This window comes from Agrilus planipennis, unplaced genomic scaffold, assembly GCF_000699045.2.
Source record: "Agrilus planipennis isolate EAB-ADULT unplaced genomic scaffold, Apla_2.0 scaffold70, whole genome shotgun sequence".
NCBI lineage: Eukaryota > Metazoa > Arthropoda > Insecta > Coleoptera > Buprestidae > Agrilus > Agrilus planipennis.
This window is the reverse complement of record NW_020442458.1, coordinates 11,431-34,765: the sequence shown is the minus strand read 5'-3', so window position 1 is coordinate 34,765 and position 23,335 is coordinate 11,431. Positions and strand designations below refer to the sequence as shown.

At 35.0% G+C, this 23,335-nt stretch overlaps 1 long non-coding RNA gene across 2 annotated transcripts in view; it reads left to right on the top strand.

Moving 5' to 3' along the window:
- LOC112906455 overlaps window positions 1-23,335 on the top strand; it is a 124,649-nt gene that overhangs the window by 93,149 nt on the left and 8,165 nt on the right. The window contains exon 1 of one of the 2 annotated variants that reach the window (XR_003232367.1): window positions 17,933-18,094. The exons of the other annotated variant lie outside the window; for it this stretch is intronic. This is a non-coding gene — a long non-coding RNA (uncharacterized LOC112906455). Of the gene's footprint in view, window positions 1-17,932; window positions 18,095-23,335 lie in introns of those variants that run through there. 2 annotated transcript variants of the gene reach the window in all.

The window sequence follows — 23,335 nt, the reverse complement described above, 5'->3', positions numbered from 1 at the left end:
ATAATTAATACCATGGTGCAGGTATTATATCACCTTATTCTACTGATATTTACTATTATCTGTACTATTTTGTTTGATAAACAAAAGTATCAACTTAATTTACGATGCAGGAGGTGTTGTAAAACAAGAAATTTACGATGCAGGAGGTGATGTAAAACAAGAAAATTAAACGTATTTGAAAGTAAAGACAAGAGCCAGTCCGGCCCTGGTAAGACTACAAAAGAAAATGCACAAAGCAACGCCGCATTCAATCAGCTTATAATTAGCAGCATCCGTGTTGTTTTTCTTTTGTATTTTTGACTCATGCATTGTTTGTTATTTGTTAGATTAGATTGTGTGATTGACGATGTTTATGTTACATCCAACCTAGAGCAATTGTTTGTGTTTTTACCATTATGGGCTTACATGTATATAGACAGTCGAAATCATTGGCAGTAAGTCAGTGTGTCAGTGTCATAAGTTGGTGCAGAATAGTGTTGTTGCACTGACTAGTATGTGAGTCTGTAGACGAACAGTTTCCCATTCGCTCAATTGCACATGCGGGTCCTAAACCTTGGCTGGCGCGTAGTCCTGTTCCAAATGCGTTTGACTTCTTTGTAAGGGGTTGTATCAAAAGGCGCAAGTATCATACACCAGGGCAGAACTCTAATAATTTTCACCACCGTGTGATGATCACTGTAACCTAAATAAGCAAAATTTCGAACATTTTTACGCTACTCAGAAATAATTTACGTTCTGCGGGCTTCGAATTTCGAACAATTTTATTTATTGTAATTTTAGGTATCTAGGAAATCTGAACGGAAGGAATGGTGGGGATATAAAGCACAGGATAGCGCAGGGTCGAGTCGCTTTCAATAAAAATATAGGAGAACAGAGAAGAAGAAGTCAATAAGAAATAGGCGAGATTGGTTAATAGGACACCTTCTGAAGAACGAAGGTCTAATCAGGGACGTATTAGAGACAGAAACGGAGGTTAGGGTAGATAGGATGCTCAGGATAGGAAAGAGTGGAGGCACGTGTCCAACCAGTCCTAGGACTGACGACCTTATGATGATGAGGCGTCTAAACATTATTATGTTTAGTAGCGTAGTAATAAGCTGTTGATATTTTATTAGTCATTTGACAACCGTCATTGTATACATTCTCCATCGATGTAGCTGCTTAGTAGCTATTGGAATTTAATTGTCAATCATTTTGAAATACTATATTAAGTAGCAAGGCAATAAGCAAATCTCAAACCTATTAGACAAACAGAATTGATTGTTCCGGTATAATTTCATCAAGTGAACACCAAAATCAAACCAATTCTCGCGTCGCTGAGTTGTTTACATTGTGCTACATGTCAACACTACCTAATCCTCTGGTTTAGCACAGAGAAATTCTATACAGGTAATATGTACCTACATTGGTCACAAGGATGTAATATTTGCCCCCAATCTACTATCTGCATAAATGCGTGATCTCAAACATTGACTGTTAGGTGTAGTCAACATATCTGTCGAAAATGCTTATGAAATAGAGATGTAAGACACATTTCCACACAACCGTTGAGGTAATACCAAAGCGCTTTACCATATTTGCGGATGGTTGTATGTATGTAGACCAAAAATTTCGCACTACACATTTAATAGTTACAGAAAATAGTTCTTAAAATCGCGAAGGATATCCGATATGCGAATTTGCGTCGCACCAACGGCGATTATTGTGAAAATTCAAAATTCCATCCCGCGCAATGTAGATTAGTCTGAAAATAACAGCATATGAATAAATTCGGCTATGAATCACGTTTTTTTTTTAATCACTGATATAAATCCACTCGCGGCTAAAGATCAGTTCCAAGCAAGTGTTGCACTCGCTGCAAATAATAAGGATGCAGCAACTTCCTTTAAAATTTGTCACACTGGTTGCATAATAAGAACTAACATTCCTTCCTACTTCACGTGTACTATTTCGGGGTTTGTCTTATTTGAAGACATGGATTTCGTCCCTACAGCGGCGATAAGGTTCAAACCAATAAATAATCAACTGTTCTACATTGAATGACCTACACTGATCATTAATGGTGTATTGTTGAATTAGTTTATTGAACTGCACATAGATTGTTTCATAGAAGGTGTAAACGTTAAAACAATAAGCGGCTACTAGAAGTTGACCGTTAACATAAGCACCCTGAATTTTACTTGCATACAATTAATCTAATATATGAGCTAATAACTACACTAATGCTGGTTGTTGGTAATTATTAGCTGATTGAATGCGGAGGCACGGGTTGTATTTCTTTAGCAGGGTCGGAATTGAATTTACCTGTAACTTCAACTAAGTTTTGACGGTGACCCTTCAGACATATAAACATTTGCTTAATTTTCTTGTTTAATAGTGCCCAACACCTCCTGTAAGTTCCACACTTGTTTTTGTTACAGCTTGTATTTGTCAATCATTCGGTTAGCCGTGAAACCGGCAAAAATTCTTCTTTTCGGTTAATAATGTGGAGAAACGATAAAAGTTGTGTGAAATGCTCTGAAAATGTTGGATTTAGCCTTTAGAGAACTAGCTTTTTGTAAAATTTTGTTGTATTCAAAAATCTGTCTACCGCATTCTAAGCTTTTTATACTAATTAGGATTTCAGGGTTTATCTATTAATTTAGGAAATATCATGATATAACGAATAATATCTCTCTGTATAGAGAAAATTTCCAAGTGTCTTGCAAATTTTTTAAACGCATATTGTCCGGAAATCTTTAAAAATTATATAAAAAAAATTAATTCTAAACAGAGATTACGTATCCCATCTAAATGATTGGTAATAATGACCAGTTTAAGGAATGTTTTGAAATTACTTAGAACTTTTCGGGTTAATAAACTGTGGGTGAAGATTACACTATTCCTCAAAGTTTCGGCAGCGACCAGACTCCTTTAGCTTATAAATTCCTGACCGTACCTGTGGGATCTTGCCCTGAACTTTACATAGACAGACTGGTGGAAGTTATAAAAGACAAATGTATTAAGCTGCGATTGTAAATTCAGCCGATTTAATGGGTTTCTGTTGATTAAAGTGGTACATTCGTGTAGGACTTTGTAATACTCAAGAACAAATTTGTGTTTAAATGCTGGTTGCAGAAAATAGAAACAACATCTTCAGTATCAATTTCATTTGTATGTAAGTATAAGTATTATGAAGCTTTTTTTGTTTGGTGTAAAATACTCCAGACGTTGCCCCATATAATTTTTATTGAAAGTAGTTCAGTGATTTTTGAAAAAATCGACAAAATCAAAAAATATACAGTAGAATCCGCTTATAATGACATCAAATGGAAATGACAAACACATCATACTAAGCGAGCGTAATACAAAGCATACTCTTAGAAAATAAACAAACTTCTATTTTGGTTAGTTATTATTTAGTTTAGTAGAGAAAAAAACTAAGAATTGCATTTATTTATTAACAGAAAAAGAACGATGAATTGTAATATTAATACACATAAGAAGGGTCAGTAAAATCATTTGGGTCACTATAACCGGATATGATTTCTTTAGAATCAGTAATTTTAAAGGCAGTCATAAAAAGTTCCTGTCAGACAGACAGACGGAAGGGCAACGAAGTGATCCTATAAAGGTTCCGTACCTCAAAAGGAATTAAAAGTTATAGGGTACATTCTGTTAGCCTATAATCATGAAATTTGGCAAGAAACAATGTCTTTTAGCACAAATAAAGAAAAAAACCGAAAACCGTAAGGCAACTTTCACACAGAGCGATAACGACACGATTTACTGCATGCAGTATATCGCAACAGCACAAAAGTATAAAATTTTCACACACTGTTATGATCCGATATTAAAATCGTTACAGTAAAAAATGTCGCAAATACATTTCGATTTGCATTGCGATAAAAATACTGCACGACACGTATATTCAATGTAACCAAATATACGCTTTCACACATGTCGTGTGTCGCGCCAACTTATCGTTGTCCATGGTTGCCGATGCGCATTTCCGCTGCACGTGTATGATAGTAGTACTAACCGCGACTTGCAGCCATTAACATGTCTTTTTCAAAAAAAAAAATTCCATTACGAAATAGTCGATTTAACAGAATTACTGTTTTTCGCTTCATTAGATACATACAACTAAACCATTAGACAACACTGCGAGGATAGATAAGCCCGCATTTCAACATGGAACGTTATCGAAACAATATTTAGTCGCATAATGTGATAGCCGTCTTCCGATACGATAGGACAAATCGCGTGCAGTAAATCGTGTCGTTATCGCTCTGTGTGAAAGTGGCCTAAGTTCGTAAGCATATCATACAAAAGAACTTTTAATTGTAATTCTGTACTTGTACATTTTGGGGACTCATTCTGGGAACATACTCGGAAAAAGCGATAAATATCTTCTGTGCGCGAGTCCAACCCCCACTTAGCTGGTATTTCTTATTTATCAATCTGTAGCAATTTTACAAATTCTCTTCGATTCGACAGAGGCATCATTTTCACCGAATAAAGAATAATTAGTATTAGCGCAGTAAACGCCATCTGTAGTACGATGCTACATTTACGTTTACGATTACGTATGCTCCAACAAGGTCCATTTAAATATATGGATATCTACTTGCTCTTTGAATTATTTTATTAGATTATGGTAACGTGCCTATCACGTTGAGGTTAGCTACGTCGGGATTCGTTTCAGCAAGTAGATATCCATATATTTAAATGGACCTTGTTGGAGCATACGTAATCCTAAAATGTAGCATCGTACTACAGATGGCGTTTACCGCGCCATTTGTGGTATTTTCTAAAACGCGCTGTTAAGACAGCAGGTAAAAGTTGGTCTGTGTTCTGTCGGAGCTGTCTGCGACGCGCTGATGAGATCCAAAAAGATCGAAATCGCGATACGCATCTGGCAGTTTCGACAGAATACTGATCACTTGGAATTATTTTATTCGATTATGGTAACGTGCCTATCACGTTGAGGTTAGCTACGCCGGTATTCGTTTCAGCAAGTAGATATCCATATATTGAAATGGACCTTGTTGGAGCATACGTAAACCTAAAATGTAGCATCGTACTACTGATAGCGTTAACGACAGAAGGTAAAAGTTGGTCTGTGTTCTGTCTGAGTTGTCGGCGATGCGCTGATGAGATCCAAAAAGATCGGAATCGCTTTCCGGGTGTGGCAGTTTCGACAGAATACAGACCACTTCGAATTGTTTTAACAATAAGTATGGTAGATTAAGATAAGATAGGTTACAGTTTCCTCCCTCCCCCAAAGGTTTCGGATGGCAAAATTTACCTTTTTCTGTTTGCCGTAATAACCGACCGAATATGCCACTACCCGTTAAAACTTGTAATAACAATTTTATAAGAAAGAAATCAGACTACATTTATGAATCACAAAAATTTAGGAAAAGAAACGGGAAATATTAATATTATCAGAAATTCCAAAGATAAATAACCTCTCATCCTTAATTATTGTATATTTATACCTGGATTCACCATAAGAATCGTACCTAATGTTAACAGAAGAAATTAATTTTCCAGCAGCTTCATGTCACAAAGGCCAATTGTCTAGACATAATTAATAAACAGAACAAACAAAAATCCCGAATCTTTTGTCTCATTACGTTAAATTGTTGATTCATGAATTCATCAATGGGGTAGCAGCAGATTACCGTAATTGTGAAGGTTTTGACTTCATTAGGATTACTTCACGGTCGGAGTCTCAGCGTGGGCTTATCGCGTTAATCAACAAAGGATACCGTTATGCTATTCCGATTACGTAAATAAAAGGAAACAGGATAATTTCAATTATGAACAAAGAAATAAACAAATTGGCTGTAGAAAATAGCCGGAGTTATTTTGATTACAGACATTTTCTGTCTATAATTACTTAATTTTTGAGTTGAGAATTGATTTCTTTCAATAAATACAAATAACGTAAGCAAATAAATTAAACTTTTACCGGGAAACGGCGTTAAAAAACTCATAGACATCCCTACATGATACTATCAGGGCCGGTTTGGCCCTTGACTGTACTTTCAAATACGTTTTTCTTGGAATAGGTGAACTTTTAGATTACCAAACACTTAGTTAATTTTTTTTTATATTGCAGTTATACAGTTGGGGATGTAAATATTAGGATGGGAGTCAGACAGGGATGCACACTGTCACTGCTACTTTTTAATCTATACATCGAAGACGCGATTAACATCATTGAAAACAGTACAACTGTAGGGATAAATTATACAGGGGCAGAAGATTAGTATGCCTAGATTTGCAGATGATATAGCAGTATTAGCATCTAGCAAGGAGAAGTTAGAGATAGCTTTAAATAAAATGGAAGCGGTATAGACAAAACAGGACTGTATGAAAATAAGTAAAAGTAAATCAAAAATACTAGTATGCAAGGGAAGAAACAGTAGGGAAAGAGCGAATATAAAGTTAGGAGATGAAAAATTATAAGAAGTGGCCGATTTTAAGTATCTAGGAAGTCAGAGAAGTCAGGACGGAAGGAGTAGTAGGGATATAAAGCAATAGATAACGGAGGGTCGAGTCGCCTTCAATAAAAAGAAGTCACTTCTATGCTCGCGAACGGTTAATTTAGAAATTTGAAACAGATTGTTAAAAGTGTATGTATGGAACGCGGCGTTGTACGGGTGCGAAACATGGACAGTGGGCGCGGCGGAAAAGAAAAAGTTCGAAATGTGGTGTCACAGGCGAATGATGAGGATACCGTGGGTGGAGAAGGTTAGAAATGAAGAGGTGTTAGAAAGAAAAGGAGAACAGAGGACTCTATAGAAGTCAACAAGAAATAGGCGAGATAGATTAGTAGGATAGCTTCTCAGGCATAAAGGCCTTGTCAGAGACATATTAGAGGCAGAAACAGGAGTTAGGAGGGGTAAAGGTAGGCCTAGATTAAGGATGTGGGTTGTTCTAGTTTTAGGGAAATGCGAAGATTAGCTCAGGAGAGGTTCGTGTCTAACCAGTCTTAGGACTGACGATCTTATGATGATGATAGTGCCCCATCTCCTCCTGCAAGCTTGCTACGTTTTTCAAAAACACCTTGTATACTAGAACATGTGGGATATGATAAACTGTGAATGACAATAGAATGACAATAATACACGCTTATTCGCTTTTGAGATAAAGGGCGGAGAACGCGCAGCGCTTAGAACAACGTCAACCGTGAGTCCCGGTAATCAACGCTTCAATCGTGTATACAGTAATGTTCAAACTTGGTTAGGGAATGATTTAGAACCCTTAGAAATGAAGTTGGGTGCTGCAAAATAAATTCCTGGAACCAATAACGTCAATATTACCACCAGCTGTAGATGAACTACTGAATACAATATTTTGCAAGTGCAAGAATGGCTGGTTCACGCTGCAGATACGGGAAATCGGGGTCGCAATATTCTTTAGCTTGTGGCCAGTGTATCAAAGCGATCTTGATGAAGAAAATGCATTTGACCGTGAAATCCTTGACGGTTCAGAGACAAGTATCCTTGAAAACGAAGATAATGATAATGAATAAGAAATTTTCAAACGACCGGAAGACAATAATGAAGAAGAATAAAAGTGAGATTTATGTCCAAATTATTAAAGTTTGTGTAAATCCTCCTAATATTTGAACTTCAACTGTAATCAATGTATGATTGTTAAATAATTAAAATTTATTTACTCTATTCCATTTCTACTGAAAATCTAATTTTCATGTATTAAAATACAATTAGTATACCTAATATATTAAAATACTATAAGATATACATAAAGTATTCTAATTAACAATTTTTTAATTACACGAACTAGGCAAATATCATTAAACAAATATATTCGGTCAATGAAAAATATTACTAACTATAATTAATTAGAAAATAATACAAATTCTTTGTAATTATGTATTTTTTAATGATTAATTAACTATATATGGCGTATTAATAAACGGGACTTCCCATTATGTCATGTATGGCTAAGTGCTGCGAGTTCCCCGCGCTCTACCTCGAAAACGGTTAAGCGTATGTAAAAAAAATCCGAACAAAATTTATAGAGAATTTTATGCTCTACAATTTTCATAATAAATGCAAATGTAATTGATGGCATAGGAAGCGAGATTAGCGATTTTAGTAACCTATGAATTGAATATCTTAAGACGCGGACACAAGATTTTATGTGATTTTAGATACAACATTTAGAATGCCAAAAGAAGGATTCCTACAATTTTATAGCTTATTATCTCATTTGACATTGAAAACAATGCAAAGCAAATATGTAGACATGATATTTGATATTGAATGAGAACTGATTTAAACTTCTGGTATCACATAGGTATGTAGGTATGTACATACACCTACCGATTCTGAATTCATTTGCATATTCCAGTACTTCAGCCGATTTGTGCATCTACTTGGAAAAGTAAATGTAACACACGGTAATAGATTTTGTAAAATCGATATTCTCGTTAAAGTAGTCAGTTGCATTTGAATTGTTCCATAATGTAGTTTCCGAAAAGCGATTTAAACATAGTTAGCGATTCGTCTCGGATTAATTGTTACCGCAGCATTTGGGAAATAGTTATTAAATACTGTAACAAATTTTCTAGTACGTCTGCTTTTGTATAGTCTCGATATATTCTTTCTTTTCGAGTCTTCTACGAAAATACATTAGTTTGTCATGTTTTAACAGCCCTTTCAAAGGACATCTCAAAAAAAAAATTTTTAGGAGCCCCCAAACTTTTTAAAAATTTTGTTGAAAACTGATTTTTTTTATTTTCGTTTCTCGTTATTTCACTATTTTCTTTTTATAAAAATGATGAAGATCCTGAAAATTTCAAGTCGATATTTTAATATTTAAAGGTTGATCAAGACTTCAAATTTCAAATTAAAGTATTTTAGATCTTTTCGAGTGACATATGAAAATGAATATTAATGACCGTTTTATTTTTTTTCTTCAAGTTGACATAAAAAAATGGAAATAAGACAAGAGAACCCGTGGTGTTGGAATAAAAACGAAAAAAATTTTAGAGACGATTTTCACTATTATAACTGGCAATCCCGCCCCAGCTTCGCACGGGTGCAATGCTAATACTAAACATGTATATTTTTGTTTTGTTTAGATTATTATCGAAAAGGGAAAATCTTCAAAAGATACCCCCTGAACATATTAAATATACTACAGAATGTCTTTATATACAACATTCACAGTTTTTTGTCATTACACAATACGGTACCGCCGCAACCGCTATGTCCCTGCATTTTAATTCTGTTATATCTTCGAAAATATTAAATTACATGTTGTAAAGAGCCATATTGATCTATATTAAATGCACAATGTATTTAAAAGTACTTAATTGGATAAGAATTAATGCTGTATTGCTTACAATCGCTTCGTAAATAAGTCATTATTTCCCATAAAACGTAAAGGATAAAAAATGGTTATTGTGGGTTATCCCTAAGAGATAGACATATACCATCCCGGACTTTTTTGTCGACCTTTTTAAGGCGTACAATACTGTAGTATATTATTTTAATCTATTTCGTAGGGTTCAGCCAGCGTTTGCAAAAAATGTGTTTTTTTACGACATCACATTAGAAACCTCTAAAATTATCAGTGTTTCCCTACTATATTATGCATGTATTATACATATAAACCTTCCTCTTGAATCACTCTATCTTCAAAATAAACCTGATCAAAATCCGTTGCGTAGTTTTAATGATTTAAGCATGCATAGGGACAGACAGCGGGAAAGCGACTTTGTTTTATACTATAGTATTTAGTGATTGTCAATCACACTTATGTTCACATGTCGCTCTAAAAGATTTAAGTACTCTACTTGGAAATTTAAAAAAAAACTTGAGCGACCTTTAAATATCGGCTTCAAATTTTCAGGATCATTCTAATTTCTTATGTAGCAAATAAAATAAAAAATAACAGAAACGATTTTTGAAATTTTTAAAAAAAATTGAGCGACGTCTTTCATTTTTTTTTTTAAGTGTCCGTTGGAGAGAACTCTTAAATCATGATAAACTATCATGATATAATCGTAGGAGACAAATAAAAAAGATAGTCGATTTATTTTGGGTCACGCTACTCAAAAACAATTGTACTGAGAATGCCGGCCGTGAAAGTCTACCTTTTTTATTAGTCACCTGTACAGTTTGTATAAAGAGCAACAGGCAGTTATAGAGCTGGGGATGCAACGTAGAGAAGTAAATATTAGGAAGGGAGTCAGGCAGGGATGCACACTATCACCGCTACTTTTTAATCTATACATCGAAGACACCATCAACATCATTAAAGACCGTACAACTGTAGGGATAGATGTGCAAGGGCAAAAGATTAGTATGCTTAGATTTGCAGATGATATAGCAGTATTAGCATCTAGCAAGGAGGACCTAGAGATAGCTTTAAATAAAATGGAAGCGGTACTGAAGAAAAAGTAGGGAAAGAGCGAATATAAAGATAGGAGACGAAAAATTAGAAGAAGTGGCTGATTTTAGATACCTAGGAAGTCAGATAAGTGAGGATGGAAGGAGTAGTAGGGATATAAAGCAGAGGATAGCGCAGGGTCGTGTCGCCTTTAATAAAAAGAAGTCACTTCTATGCTCGCGAACGGTTAATTTAGAAATTCGAAAAAGGTTGTTAAAGGTGTATGTTTGGAGCACGGCGTTGTACGGGTGCGAAACATGGACAGTGGGAGCGGCGGAAAAGAAAAGGTTAGAAGCGTTCGAAATGTGGTGTTATAGGCGGATGATGAGGATATCGTGGGTAGAAAAGGTTAGAAATGAAGAGGTATTGGAAAGAATAGGAGAACAGAGGACTCTATGGAAGTCAATAAAAAATAGGCGAGATAGGTTGGTAGGACACCTTCTCAGGCATGAAGGTCTAGTCAGAGACATATTAGAGGCAGAAACAGGAGTTAGGAGGGGTAGAGGTAGACCTAGATTAGATTACTGTTCGCAAATAGTTAAGGATGTGGGCTGTTCTAGTTTTAGGGAAATGCGAAGTTTAGCTCAGGATAGGAAAGAGTGGAGGTACGTGTACAACCAGTCTTAGGACTGATGACCTTATGATGATGACAGGGAAAAATGCTACACGAAAATTCATCATTTAGAATATCTACGAAAGAAAATAGCTTAATTACTAGTCTGTTTGAGATTCTTACTGCGGTGTAGATGGGCAAACATCACTCCGAAATTCCTTCGACTAAAAAGGACATTTACATCAAACAAAGCTCACCGTATTAACAAACAAGCAGATAAAGCTTTACTACGAGAGCAAATTTACATTACATTTCATGATTTGGCAACAACAGACGGTAAGTTCTGGAGATCACCTACACCTGGATATCAGCAACTACCATTGAAAATGCCTGCCGTAGTTGTAGGCGAAACGTCAAGGAATAATTTCCAAAGACAACGCCCACAAAGCTCGAAAACAAAATTAACTGTACTGAAGACACCGGTCGTGAATGCCTACGCTTATCTATTAATATCTGAAGATTATTATTTCTCTTAAATACCGCTTATTTATGTTGAGATACTAAAGAATAGAATTTTTGTGGTTCTCACATAAGACCGGATGCCACAATGTTTCTCAGATACATACAGATGTGAGAGATTGTGCAATAAAAAATAGGTTTCTATAAAAAAAAACAATGTTGTATATTACATAGTCGCACCAGGGCCCCGCGCCCGGTGCCGAAGTATATAATCAGGTGCCTTTAGAACCCGACAACTTTTGCACTTGATTTTTCGATTTGAGACTTCGTTGGTCCTTGATAAAATATTTGCGATGACAGATTAATATGAGAAACAGGTGTTGTTAAAATTATAATACGAGGTTTGGCTATTAAATAACGAGACTACTTAAGAAACGGAGTTTTATATTAAAAAACTGTTCTACAATTCAATACTCTCCTTCAATTGACCCTGACACTGGTCAAAGCAATGCTGGAAGTCTTCATTTGTAAGAGCGTTAGGAGTTCCGCCGTTTTCGCTACACATTTTTTGTCGACTAGAACCAGGTTCCTCTTAAGGCATACTTGATCTTCGAAAACAAGAAAAAGTCACATGGTACAACGTATTTTCGATCACTGGAGTGTCTCTAGCGGCTTTACAGAGCGCGATATGAACAAGTGCGTTGTCCTGTTGCAAGATTCACGACTTGTTTTGCCACAACTCCGGCCGTTTCTTACGAACTCGCCCACGCAGTGTTACCAAAACTTTTAAACAGTAAGTTTGGTTTACAGTTTGACCCTCTGGAACTGATTCTGTCATCACGATGCCCTTAATATCAAAAAACTATTAACATGACTTTAAACCGGTCGTGTCGCCTTTAATAAAAAGAAGTCACTTCTATGCTCGAGAACGGTTAATTTAGAAATTCGAAAAAGGTTGTTAAAGTTGTATGTTTGGAGCGCGGTGCTGTACGGATGCGAAACATGGACAGTGGGTGCGGCGGAAAAGAAAAGGTTAGAAACCTTCGAAATATAGGCGAATGATGAGGATAACGTGGGTAGAAAAGGTTAGAAATGAAGAGATATTAGAAAGAATAGGAGAACAGAGGACTCTATGGAAGTCAATAAAAAATAGGCGAGATGGGTTGGTAGGACACGTTATAAGGTATGAAGGTCTAGTCAGAGACATATTAGAGCCAGAAACAGGAGTTAGGAGAGGTAGAGGTAGACCTAGGTTAGATTACTGTTCACAAATGGTTAAGGATATGGGTTGTTCCAGTTTTAGGGAAATGCGAAGTTTAGCTAACGATAGGAAAGAGTGGAGATACGTGTCCAACCAGTCTTAGGACTGACGACCCTATGATGATGATGATGACTTTAAATGTTGACTTCGACATCCTTGCTTCCAAGTTTTATCGCAAGGGATGATGTTTTCCAGCAATTCAGGCTCTTCTTATAACCTCTGAAGGTAATCTGAGCAGACCTGTTGACGGACGAGCTTTTGGTCGGGGGTCACATTTTTTAGGACCAACTTCGCACAGACTTCCTTCATATTCAATACGTCATGTAAAGTTTTTCTGACCGCCTCAAAAATCATTGGAATGCTTATATGACGATCTTCGCGCACAATTTTATTGATTTTGATCACTGTTTACGGAGTTGAAACGGACACAGGTCGACCTGGATGTTGATCATCTTCGGTGCTCTCTCGGCCTTTCGAAAACCTTCTGTAATATTCGAAAAACACGTGCACAATATAGAGAATTTTTATACCACTCAGCCGGAGCTTTTTTTTTAATTTAACTAGAAATTGTTTTCGTAACACACAAAAAGACACGTTTGCTTCTAAACTCTATAGAAAAAATACTACTACAGTGACAAAAACGTGTTTTCGTACTGAAATAGAAGATACTTCCAGCTATCCAACGCTCCATTTGTTTTCATTCCTGCCCCTGTAGGAAGCCTTCTACGCGCGCAGTCTCATTATTTAATATCCGGGCCTCGTAGTTTGCGATTACTTCACTCATTTTACTATAAATAAATAAATTGTATGCTTAGATTTGCAAATTATATTGCAGTATTAGCATCCAGCTAGGAGGAGTTAGAGATAGCTTTAAATAAAATGGTAGCGGTATTGATTAAACAGTACTGTATGAAAATAAATAAAAGTAAAACAAATATACTGACATGCAAGGGAATAAAAAGTAGGGAAAGAGCGAATATAAAGACAGGAGACGAAAAATTAGAAAAAGAAGCTGATTGTAGGTATCTAGGAAATCAGATAAGTCAGGACGGAAGGAGTAGTAGGGATATAAAACAGAGGATAGCGCAAGGTCGAGTTGCTTTCAATAAAACGAAGTCATTTTTATACTCGCGAACGGTTAATTTAGATATTCGAAAAAGGTTGTTAAAGATGTATGTTTGGAACCCGGCCCTGTGCGGTGCGAAACAAGGTTAGAAATAAAGAGGTATTAGAAAGAATAGTAGAACAGAGAACTCTATGGAAGTCAAGAAATAGGCGTGATAGATTAGTAGGAAGGTCTAGTCAGAGATATATTAGAGGCAGAAACGGAAGCTAGGAGGGGTAGAGGTAGACCTAGATTAGATTACTGTTCGCAAATAGTTAAGGATATGGGTTGCTCTAGCTTTAGGTAAATGCGAAAATTAGCCCAGGATAGGAAAGAGTGGAGATGCGTGTCCAACCAGACTTAGGACTGACGACGTTATGATGATGACTGCATAAAAGCACACTTGGTGTATTTTTTTACTTAACACTATTCATTACCTATTTAAAAAGAAAATTCACCAAGTGATCATCAGCCTAACTACAATTGCAAATTTAAAATTTACTTCATAAACGAATGTATTTCTTTCTAATTAATTACTTAGTTTGTTAAATTAAACCAGACAGTTTCTTTTATTCATGATGTAAAGTGTCTAATGCTTGTGAATCTTCTCAAACATCTTTCGCTGCATTTTCAATTTGCATTAATTATACGAGACAAGCGTACACTGCATTTAGGTACGTCACCGCTACATAGAGAATTACATGTGCCATCTTGTTAATTTGATGCATTAAGTGAAATCATCTTTCTAATTCACAAATGATCATCACCTGGAACTCTTTAGAGCAAGATTTCACGCCTGTTAACAAATGGAAAACCATTTCGGATACTTCCAGAAGATTAAATTTATCAGGTACTTTTTACAGTTACTGCTATTACAACCATCATTGTAAACACTGAACCGTTTAGGGCAGTGAAACTGAACTACTTATAACAGCAAATAACTAAATAAAAAGAAGAATTATTAGATGTCTTTCCTTTTAGTTACAAATAGCAAGGACAGCAACACAATTAAACAAATAAATAGCAGGATTTAAGTACAACCATCATGAAGCTACATATATACTAGTGGCGACTTGCAAAAGAGGACAATTTCTATAGAAAATTGTTACTTTAGGTTTTTTGTTAATTATTTATTTTAATTATCAGATTGTAATGTATTTTTATTATTTCGTCGTGACAGGGCGTAAGGTATTAAAATGATAAGTAAGGCGAGGTTGGAAAACTTTATTATATAGTAAAATAAAATAGATACGAAATTCAAAAAGACAATAATTACAAATGTATTTAGAGTTAGTTGTCAAGTAATTTAGATAGATAACATTACAAATAAAAATTTAACAAGAAAGTTTCCCTCTGAATGCCGATCAATACACCTTAAAAGTTAACAAAACCACTTACGTTGATAGGAGCGTTACTATCGTTTTGACTAGGAGGTAGTGTCACCAACACTTACGGGTTCTTACCGGTTATCCGTTAAGGGTAGAATCATTTTGTTAACGCGTTCCCGAGTCGACTGTCCGCGATTAGACCGTCGATCCTCGTTCACGCGCCAAACTTATTGATGAGTCAGTGATTATTTGTACATAGTTCAACATGACTCATTCACTGGTTCTAGAAGTTTCTTTGATTTAGCTGATTTAATGAATAACTGATGAAATTTCAGATACTAACTAGGTTAAAAACCTTCTTTGTCTTCTTCGATGTCTTCGTGAAGTTCTATAATTTTCACTGTAATCAGAACTATCGAACTTGCGTTAATTTCTTGTACATAAATAATTCTTTTCCCTTACTGTTTCGTTGTTGCAGAATGCCAATGCGCATATTTTGCAAGTAAATGAACTCAATATCTGTTTAATGAATTTTGAATGAATTGCAACTTTATAACTATGAAACTTTTAAAATATGTTTTAGTCTAGAATAGTTTTTGAGTTTCTTTAAAACTCCACTGCGTGACAATATCATTAGCCATCTTGTTGTATAAATAATAGTGGAATATAGAACTAATACATTTTAAAGCTTTTGAAGGGTATCGTTCAAAAGATTCTGAGATTGCAGTTAATTTAGAACAGTTTTCAGAGAAGCGGGAGATATTAGTCTCAGTTCAACGTCGTTGAAAAGTATGTTCTGGTTGAGCACTTATACCTCCACTCTTTCCTTTCCTTGATCATCCCACATCCTTCGCTCCTATTTACACCACTTTATGCTTCCGATATGTCCTATCTCTCCTTTCCCATCCATAGAACCATTTGTCCTCATACTTATCCATTCATTTTGCGTCTATACGAACGCTTTTTTCAAAAAGCTACAGTAAATAATTAAAAAATGAATAAAATATGGCGGAGGTGCTGGGAGTCATATTCACCAAACAAAGATAAATAATAGAAGCACAGCCGTCTCTACTTACAAGCCATGCTGAAGGTTTACTTGGCAACACTGTGGGAGTCCCAGGATTTCCCAGTTAATGAGAGTTACAACTAATACACTGGTTGTGTTTTTCTTCGTTGTTCTATAATATTTTAATTTTAGCGGAAATATCGTGCAGTAAATGTGCAATANGCAGTGGTAAAGTTTCTTATTTTTATTTTTAGTGTTAAAATCTGGTAAAGCAAAAATGTTTTCCAAGAAAATAATATACTACTATATTAAGGTTGCTCAAAAAAAAAATTAACTCGTAAATGCACCAGAAGTAAAAATTATTCGTTTAGTCTTGTGCATTTGTCTTGATCTGCATATTCGGTCTTGGTTTTGGTCTTGTGAAAATGCAATATTGCTCATCACCAATTGTCAGATATCATCATCATAAGGTCGTCAGTCCTAAGACTAGTTGGATACGTACCTCCACTTCTTCCTATTTCGCATTTCTCTAAAACTAGAACATCCCACATCCTTAACTATTCGATCTACCTCCACTTCTCTAAACTTTCATGCCTGAAAAGGCGTCCTACCAACCTATCTCGCCTATTGTCAATAAAGACTTCGTAGCCTTTTGTTCTCCTATTCTTTTTATTATCTCTTTTTAGCCTTCTGTTCTAACGACATCCTCAACATTCGCCTGTAATAGCACATTTTGAACGCTTCCACACATTTCTTTTCCGTCGCGCCCACCGTCCATGTTTCGCACCCGTACAGCGCCGCAAGCCAAACATATGTACACCTTTAAAAATCTTTTTCGAATTTATAAATTAACTAGAGTCATGCCCAAATCATTGGTAAAAATCGAATTGTAGGAACCAATTGATATGTTTAGGTCCTCAGCAACTTCTCTAACGGTGATTCGACGATTGGCCAGTACTATTTTATTCATTTCATTAATGTTTTCGTCTGTCGTTGACGTGCTGGGGCGTCTGGCGCGCTCTTCTCAGCCCATTGAGAGCATTTTGTACCATCGATAAACGTTGCTTCGGTCCAAGGTAGCTTCACCATATGCCACAGTCAACATTCGGAATGCGTCCGCGCACTTTATTTTGTTTTTCACACAAAATTTTATACAGATTCTTTGATCCATTTTTTGGAATGGGCAATAATCGAAAACGAGCCAAAACACGTGCAAGCAAAGCAGCTGTCAAAAATTAACTGAGTATCCAACATGGACAAACTTGAAAATTGTTTTCTGAAATAAACTGCATTATAAGCAAAATTTACCTTAGGGAGTCGATGCGATGCCACGTGTATGAGTTGAAGAGCTTTCACTCACTAAGCATCAACAGTATTAATGCATAATGCTTTCCTCACTTAATTAAATAANATTACAATTATCGAGATGAAATTCATGTAGGTACCTAACAATGTTTACACCTAATCTTTTGTCTTTTCTATTTTGTTCTTAATACCTACATGTTGAAGTGTATTTTAAATAACGTCACATACTATCAGTGATGAACAAATGTTAGTTATTTAATAATTCAATTCATTTTTATCGCAATGGGTGTCTAAAAATCATGTGTAACGACGTGTAGTAATAATAACTGGGACTCGCAGAATAGGACTCTCACATCGAAGCAATGCGCTGTTGCCAAATTTCTCAGCATGGCTTGTATTAGAGACGGCTGTGATAGAAGGTATAGTGTAATATGTCAAATACCAAAGCGTTTCTTGAGATACCCGTATGGTGATCATACAGGCTAAATAAATATCAAAATAAGTACTGTATTTTAGAAAAAATATATATCATGGATAGACGTAAAGATTGCTTCGATTACGTATTTACTTCTCACTGGAGTACAAATTCACCTCAAATGTCACATTTTTTATTTTTGTTTCGATGACATCACTGTCAAGTAACGACTCTCTCCGGCAGGTAAGTATTTCTTTCGTGTTATCTTTTCCTATCGTAACCTTATGATCCTACCGTAATCACTCTTTCTGGTGTTTTTTGACAGCAACTACCATTATCATCATCATAATCATCATCATAAAGTTGTCAGTCCTAAGACTGATTGGACACGCATCTCCATTCTCCTATCCAGAACCAATTTGCATTCCCCTAAAACTGGAACATCCTACATCCTTAACTATTTGTGAACAATAATCTAATCTGTGTCTACCTATACTCTTCCGAACCAAAGACACAACTTGTAGTGTAAAGAAAACGTCAGCTTTACCGACACATTTTTTTTGTTTCGATGTTGTTGTCGTTGTTATATTTTCGACCGTAACCTCATGATGCTAACCTAATCGCTCTTTTGCTGTTTTCCATAATACAATATAATTCCACTTATCAACTCCAATTATTATGGTTGTCGTTGCCACTGATTTTTCTGAACAAAATTAATAGACGTTCAAATTAAAACAACAATTTATAATGTAAAACTCGCATTTGATTCTCAAATCGAGTTAGAAAAGGTTTTGATTTACGGAAGTTCGAATTACAGAGGTTTTCAAGATAATTTATCTTTAAGAACCCTGTACCATTGATCCATTAGGTAAATTCTTTAGAAAACATCTTTTCCCACTTTAGTACTTTGTATTATTTGTTTCAATTAACTTTACTGCAAAAAAGCTTTCCGAATAAACACTGAACGGTATAATTTATGCTAAATGTAATCGGCACTAATTAGTTTACTGTGTAGCTGCCTATTAATTTGAAAGCTTTGCGACTTTAAAAAAATTCAAAAAGCGAAAAGGAAGATCGCGTTATTTATTTTTCCCGGTATAGGTGTAACAGTTGGCGCAGCCATTAATTTAATTTATCAAGGAGAGATGATGTGCCGCTGCTCATCAGTGGAGTGTGCCGCGCAACATTTTATTAATACTTAATTGGGGACATTAGAGAAAATCACTTTCCACACTACGTCGGTTGCATCGCCTCATTTCGCCTTCCTCCTTCCCTAATGCAACCACCGAGCAACTAAGAAAACACGGAATCACCGTCTTTAATTTCATGTAAAACTACTTACCTACCTACACTTTTCAATATATGTATATTAGGGTGCTTCAAACAAAATTTTTAATTTTTCTTTCTAACTCTTACCCCCTCAAATGTTTCTATTTGATGTAAAAAAATCCTCGCCAAACATGAGCCCTATAGCTCAAATCTAAGGGGTCGTTATTTTTATTTTAGTTTCTCATTTAATTAACATAGGAAAAATTCTTTTTTGTTTTAAATTGAATTTCCACATAATTTGCGCAATTTTTTTCCAAAAAACCGTTTCATATTCTCAAAGTTGAGTCTTTCAGCTGAGACAAAGTATGATTATCTTTACAAAAAGACGTTACAGCCATTTAAAAATTACTAAATTTTGAAATTTGAAAAAATATATTGCAATTATTTTTTTTCTACATAATCCTCAAAATTTTTAATCAAACCATCAGACAGTATTGTATTTTTATATATTACAAATTTCAAAAATGGTTCTCAGTACGTAGTGTAGGTGGCAGCACACATGATAACAATAAGATAAATGAATTAATCGTATGATTACAAGCAATCATGGATTATAATTTTGTTCCATATTAGTTTATATTAATTATCCATTTTTGAAATTTGTAATACATAAAAATACAATACTTACTAATAGTTTGAGTAAAAATTTTGAGGATTATGCAAAAAAAAAAATTGCAAGCTATTTTTTCAAATTTCAAAATTTAGTAATTTTTAAATGGCTGTAACTAGTCTTTTTGTAAAGATAATCATACTTTGTCTTAGAGTTTTGTAAATCTGAAAGACTCAACTTTGAGAATATGAAACGGTTTTTTGGAAAAAATTGCGTAGATTATGTGTAGGTAAATTCAATTTAAAACAAAAAAGAATTTTTACTATGTTAATTAAATGGGAAACTAAAATAAAAATAGCGACCCCTTAGATTTGAGCTATAGGGCTCATGTTTGGCGAGGATTTTTTTTACATCAAATAGAAACATTTGAAGGGGTAAGAGTTAGAAAGAAAAATTAAAAATTTTGTTTGAAGCACCCTAATATACATATATTGAAAAGTGTAGGTAGGTAAGTAGTTTTACATGAAATTACCGATGGTGATTCCGTGTTTTCTCGAAGCACCCTAATATATATATACGGGGGAAATTAAAAATGTAATCTGAAAATGTTAAGAGGAAACGGAAGTGTGTACCTACTATGAATTTAGGTAGAAACGAGATCATTCAAATGAAAAATAATCGAACATTCGATTATTACAAACACTCGAGATATTTCGAGTGGTTACGATATCATTCGAACATTTGAATTACAAAATATATTACAGAAATATAAACCCATGTCGGTATACAGGGTGTGACAGAAATAGACGCAATAAACAATTGCATGATAAATTTAACAACTTGATTAAAGGCAAAAGGTTTTTTAAGACAATCACAATAAATTACAATCAGAAGAACCAGCTACATCGACGGAAAATGTAAACTATGCCGATTATCGAATGTCTAAGATGAACATAAACAATGTAGTACTACATATATCGTTTAGACTAAATATATTAAATAAGTACATAGCAAGCAGCACTATATAAAAATGTAGGAACACAAGGAGAAAGAAATGTAAGTTACGTTCATATTAGTCGGCAAAGGGGCATTATCTGGATAATTGCAATGTTCTATACCAAGGTATTACCATAACGTGTCACCTTGCGGGTAGTTGTGAGTAAACTTACCAAAAAAGTCAAATAAATCTCCAAAAATTACGGAGTTGCTTGACATTTTTTCCCAAAACAGTATATAAACGTAAACTCGTACGAATCGCGAGTTTCTACAGTGTTTAGGCTAGAACTACCCCAGTCTGAGTATTTATACCCCCAAAACCTTTTTCCATCCTGTAACTACAGTTACAGCTTAGCGCGAGTTACTAATACTAAAAATCAATGTCTCATACGAATAGCCTTCTTCAGCAGTCCTGACTAGAAGTTCCCATCTCTTGATATTTCATACCCCCGATTCTTTTTCACTCTAGAACTTCGGTGTCCTGACGATTGAGGCTTGCATCTAGCCAAATATCATACCCCACCCCGGAGTTCTGCGTAAGAAAAACTACCCCAACTTTGTCGTTCAGTCAGTGGGGAATAGTTCTAGTAGAACTGTAATAACAACCCGTGATTCATACGAGTTCAGATTTTATAGGACTATGACCCGCTAAATATTTTGTTGAGTCGAAATTCTAGAGGCTACGTGTAGCTTCTCAAATGAAAAATAAGCAAATTTTTTAAAACATTCAAATTTTGCACAATTTCACTTTACAGGGCTTTGTGTAAATACTATTGAGAACTCTAGAATTAATGTTTTCATATCTCTCTAAGGTATCATAACTCCTTCTCTAACATAAAAGGGTACGAAATGTAGTTAGCACCCAGAAATTTCATTTTTTTAATTTCATTCATAACTATCAGAACACCCTACCAAAAACCATGAAGATATACTAAGAGAGGACAAGAAAATACACTATGAATTTAAATTTTACACTATACATTCCGGAGTTGCCTGTAACGAACGTTGCATTGAAACGCGAAAACGGATGTAGACATTCCCACTACGAACTCGACTACGTAGCCGAGTAGAGGGGGGACATCCGTTGTATGATTTCGTTACATAGCAACTCGCATGAAACGAACTTACCCTACCGTGCGTAAAAAAGTTTCACTTCAAAAAGTTAATTAATTAGGGCGAATGGAAAAAACCATTAAATCTTTTACAAAATACTATATATTAAGTATTAATAAGTGTCAATTTGCAATGACCTATTGATTGACATTTAGCAAGTACTTTCTGAAAACCGTCAGACGAGGATCGCGATTTGAATCTCACTGTATCTTGGCAGCACGTCGTAGACCGTTCGAACAAAATATATACAACTTTATCTGCTATCTTTAGGCAGAGTTTGACGAATTACCACAAAGAGAGTAGTAGACGTCATCTGTAGAAAATTTCTACATTTTATGGTTTTTCAACAACGTCCATAAGAATTGTCGATATTTTGGTGTAGGCGCCTGTCACTTATCCATTGTAGGTTTTGTTTGTCAAGTGAATACTTTCGTATGGCCCTTATCAATCCTTTGAAATGCTACAGTTAGTAACAGATATCGGTAAAAGGTATCATACTGCCAATAACTTGAGATTGTATCAACTTCTTTCTAAGGAACAGTCGGTAATTCCTAAAGTCGGAGTCCTGGCCTGCCAGTTTTTATAAATTGCTGATCAAGAACTTAACATTCTTTATATTTTAACATTCATTTATAATAATAATAATAATAATAGTCTTTATTCCCGTTGATGTACAAGTTATACATATAGGATGCGTCAAGATACATAGGATAATGTAATCACCGTCCTATTGTCAGAAATAATATTATCACCGACATCGCACAATGTGTTTGTGATGTTAGAAAACACTAAATCTAGAATATTATTTCCACGTGTTGGCACCTTGACTGTCTGGGATAAGTTGTAGCTTGTTAGCTCATCATATAATGTATTATATTTATTTTCCTGATTTATTTTATCTAGATTGAAGTCTCCTGTTAAAATAAGATTTAATTTTGGTGTGTATATGTGATTCAGGATATTACGTAAACTTCTAATGAATATATTGAAGTTGTTAACTGATGAATTGGGGGGGTCTGTAACATGTTAGTATTATTAGTTTTTGCTCGGGTTTGGGTCGCCACTCTACGCCTCATATTTCTATTATCTGGTCTACACAATATTCTTCCAGTTTTATAGGTGTTGTCTGGATATTGAAGAAGTGTAATAAAGTTGAACTGAACAAAGGAATAAAGAAATTTGAAATGTACTGAAAGTAAATAATAACCCTAGATCTAACTATACGGAAAAGGTTTTGAATAAAAATAATTGTAAAAATACAGATAATTACTAGCACTAAACAAATAGTCTAATATTACAGTGATGAAGTGTACCAAGCGGTTAAGGTACTTAACTATTTTTGGTGATTCTCCTTTTGTGTCGTTTTATCCACTTATTTTTATTTTATTCATAATGTGTCTAAAAACCTTTCAGTGGGGATTTTTAGTCAATAACCGTTCACAAAAAGCCCCGACGTTCATGGCAAATGCTCTTGACGTTTTCTGATTATACAGACT